This window comes from Lactuca serriola, chromosome 3 (assembly GCF_051521515.1).
Source record: "Lactuca serriola cultivar US96UC23 chromosome 3, Lser_US96UC23_V15, whole genome shotgun sequence".
NCBI lineage: Eukaryota > Viridiplantae > Streptophyta > Magnoliopsida > Asterales > Asteraceae > Lactuca > Lactuca serriola.
The window spans coordinates 170,067,063-170,071,561 of NC_136410.1; positions in this window are offsets into that span (position 1 = coordinate 170,067,063).

Genomic DNA, 4,499 nt, shown 5'->3' on the forward strand with positions numbered 1-4,499 from the left:
ACTTTGATACTTGTGTAATAAAACAAGTTAGATAACATACATTTTTTTTGTAGCTTGTTGCTTGGATCTTTAAGAACCTAGCACTAATAGTGTGAATGCCTCAAATGGAATCACAAATCACCACTAACACTTGGAAACTTGGGAGAGGACTCTCTAGCTCACAAAAATTGACTACACTCTTGCATAGACTCTAGGTGCCAATTTCTTGAACCAAAGGGCTTCTTATATAGTGTGGTTACATTAGGGTTACACCATGTAAACCCTAATGTGCATGACTTTCCACATTCCTCATGATCCATGGGTTTTAACCTCCATGGAGTATCCATGGGTCACCACATGGGTAAAGCCCAACATAAGGAATCATGGATCATTAGCCCACATTATAAGAATGAATGATTTACACAATCAATCCCTATATATTTAATTAGTCTCTCTTTGACTACAAAACTAATTCCAAATTAATTCTTGATCAATACTAATTAAATAATATAATTTCATATTAATATATTATAACTTATAATATATTAATAAATCATACAGATCCTCTTCCCAAAAGTCCAAAATTGTTCCGGTGAACTGCAACCCAAATGGACCATGCTAAATCGGGTCAAGTACATACCAAATATAGTTATGGACTTAGACACTTTATCCAACAGTCTCCTACTTGGATAAGTCTAATAACTATAGTTGCAAGTACGACTTCAAGAACTGACCATCAAGCGTAGCTCTTAAAACTTGTTGAACTAGAACGTTCCATTTTAGATAAGTGATCATATAATCCTCTGTTCTCAAGATACCAGTCGGGCAAATACATGGAACAACGTCATACTTATTGTCCAGCAGTTTGTTTCCCGATTTCCGATTTGTTTGACATAGAACTTAATTGAACACATCAATTAATTTCTGACCGGGCCCGACACATAGGTCAAAACAAAATCATCGAGGGGCCCAAGATATTGCTTTTAATCCTCGAAGGACTAAAAGGAACAAATAAACTTCGACTCATATGCTTGTACTAACTATTGGCCAAATCATACACATCAACACGTTTTATAATATCAAGTTACTGATGCGTTTTTGTACTATGAATGCACAACCAACTCATAGTAAACAACTCATATCTCTTGGTTTGAAGACTTACATGATATTATCGTCTCACAATCACTCGAGATAAATTCCATGAAGTGATACAAGTGAGCATGGGTTTAATCCAATACTCATAACTTATGAGCACTCATGAATGTCATAGCAATGTCTAACCATTTCAGACAATCTACAAGCCAAATTCATGACAGCCTTGATTCAATACCTACTTCCAAAGTATGATCGACTGTGGACAGTTGGAATAATCTTATTATTCTGGAAGTCAAAACATGCAAAACTGAAACAATAGTAAATAATTGACACAAGATAGAAACTTTACTCATAAATAAACAACAAATTTTATTTAATCATCAAATGTCAATTACATTTTATCTATTACAAGTTTCAGAAATAACTATCTAATCATTAAAACTAATATTGTCTTTCAGCCCGATGCGCCTCGCATGCTGCAAATTCTTAACCCTATTCAGTCCCTTTGTGAGGGGATCTGCTAGGTTCTCTTCTAAAGATACCCCCTTTGCTACGAGGAGTCCTTCTTCTATCTTGTGTCTTATGAAGTGATATTTTCTGTCAATGTGCCTGGATCTACCATGATCCCTTGGTTCCTTGACTAAGGCAACCACACTGTCTTTATAACAGAAAATCTCCATAGGCTCCTTTATAGCTGGTACAACTCCAAGGTCTCTAATGAAGTTCTTCAGCCATATCGCCTCCTTCGCCGCTTCACTTGCTGGTATGTAATCTGATTTGCACGTTGAATCAGCTATGGTCTCATGTTTGGAACTTTTCCAAGTAACTGCTCCTCCATTCAGGGTAAATACCCAGCCCAACTGAGAGCGGAAATTATCTATGTCAGTCTGAAAGCTGACGTCACTATACCCTGTCACTCTCAAGTCATCGCTCCCACCGAGGATAAGACCCCAGTCCTTAGTCCTTCGTAGGTACTTGAGAATATTCTTTACCGCAGTCTAGTGAGCCTTACCAAGGTTCCCCCGATATCTGCTGACCCTCAAAGCAAAGGCCACATCAGGACGAGTACAAGTCATAGCATACATGATCGAGTCAACAATGGAAACATATGGTAATCGACTCATCTCAGCTATCTCAACCTCTGTACTCGGACTTTGAGTTTTACTCAGTTTGGTATTGCTCTAGATCGGTAAATCACCTTTCTTGGAATTCTGCATGTTGAACCTCTTCAACACCTTGTCCAAGTAGGTACTTTGACTAACTCCAATTAGTCTCTTACTTCCGTCTCTCAATATCCTTATCCCTAGGATATAGGCAGCGTCTCCAAGGTCCTTCATAGCGAAACACCTCCCAAGCCAGGATTTCACGTCCTGCAAGGTTGGGATGTCATTTCCTATGAGTAGTATGTCATCCACATACAATATCAAAAAGCTAACTATACTACCACTAGCTCTGACATATACACATGACTCATCCTCGCTTCTCGAAAAGCCAAACCCTTTGACTTTCTCATCGAAACAAAGATTCCATCTACGAGATTCTTGTTTCAATCCATAAATGGATTTCTCAAGCTTACACACTCTATTAGGGCACTCTGCACCGAAAAAACCCTCTAGCTGATTCATGTAAACATCCTCAGCCAACTTTCCATAAAGGAAAGCTGGTTTGACATCCATTTGCCATATTTCATATTCATGAAATGCAACTACAGCTAGCATAACCCTAATAGACTTAATCTTAGCTACCGGTAAGAAGGTATCATCATAGTTAACTCCCAGAGTTTGTGTAAAGCCCTTCGCAACCAGTCGCGCCTTATAAGTGTGTACTTTCCCATCCATGTAGGTCTTCTTCTTGAAGATCCATTTGCACCGACTGTCTTACCACCCGGTACATTGTCAACAAAGTTCCAAACTTGATTGTCATTCATGGACTGAATCTCGCTGTCCATTGCCTCTTTCCATTTAGCAGACTCGGGGACCGCCATGGCTTCCTTGTAACTGTTAGGTTCATCCAAATTTACCAGTGTGCTATCACCGATAAATGTATCACCTTCTACAGTAATATGGAAACCATATAACTCAGGTGTATTCCTAACTCTTGTGGAACGCCTCAGAGGTACATACTCGTCAATCGGCTCAACAGGAGTTTCCTCCTCAGGTTGATCGCTAGTGTTTGAGGTTCCCTCACCACTTGACTCTTGAAGCTCTACAAGTTCAATTTTCCTCCCACTGTTTCCTTGGATTATGAATTCTCTCTCATGAAATACTCCTCTCCTTGCAACAAAGATAACATTGTCACTCGGTCTGTCGAAGAGATAACCAAAGGATTTATGTGGGTAGGCGATGAAAATACAATGCTCACTCCGAGGTTCGAGCTTTTCATGAGTCTCGCGTCTCACGAAAGCCTCACAACCCCAAACCTTCCCAGTCCACATATCATGAGGTGTATTGGCAACCTTCTTGGTAGGGACTAGATTAAGGATATGGGCGGCAGTCTCTAAGGCATACCCCCAAAATGAGATAGGTAACGAAGCTCGACTCATCATGAGACAAACCATGTCCAATAATTTTCGATTGCGCCTCTTAGCGACACCTTTAAGCTGTGGTGTCCTAGGAGGTGTCAATTGTGAAACAATTCCACATTCCTCAAGATACTCTAGGAACTCGATACTACGATACTCTCCACCTCGATCAGATCGGAGCATCTTTATCTTCCTGCCCAACTGATTCTCCACTTCTTGCTTAAACTCGTTGAATCTTTCAAAGGTTTCTGACTTATGTTTGATTAAGTAGACATAACCATATCTACTATAATCATCAGTAAAGGTCACATAAAAGCGGTTAGCATCCCTTGTGGCGATTCTGAAGGGTCCACACAAATCTGTGTGTATGAGGTCCAACAAACCTTCACCCCTCTCACATGAACCAGTGAAGGGTGATTTAGTCATCTTTTTAAGCAAGATTCACAACTATCATTTGACTTTAAGTCAAATGATTCCAAGACTTCAACCTTTTGGAGTTGGCCTGTGCGCTTCTTGTTTACATGTCCAAGACGACAATGCCACAAGAATGCTTTATCCAAACTAGTGGAAGAATCAATATGCAATACATTATTTCCTAATTTGTCTACAACCATCACAATTTCATATACACCATTACAAGGCAATGCTCTAAAATAAAAAAAAACACCATTATAATAAGCATTTATTGCACCAATTTCATTATCAAACGAAAATGTGAAACCTTGTTTGTACAAACCATGAAAAGAAATAATATTTCTCGCTATTTCAGACGAGTAAAAAAAAGTATTCAAATCTAATTTTAACCCACTACAAAGCAATAAATAATAAACTTCAATCTTGGTGACAGGTGAAGCTTTCCTATTCCCCATGATTATGTTTATCTTCCCATGCTCCACATCCTCAC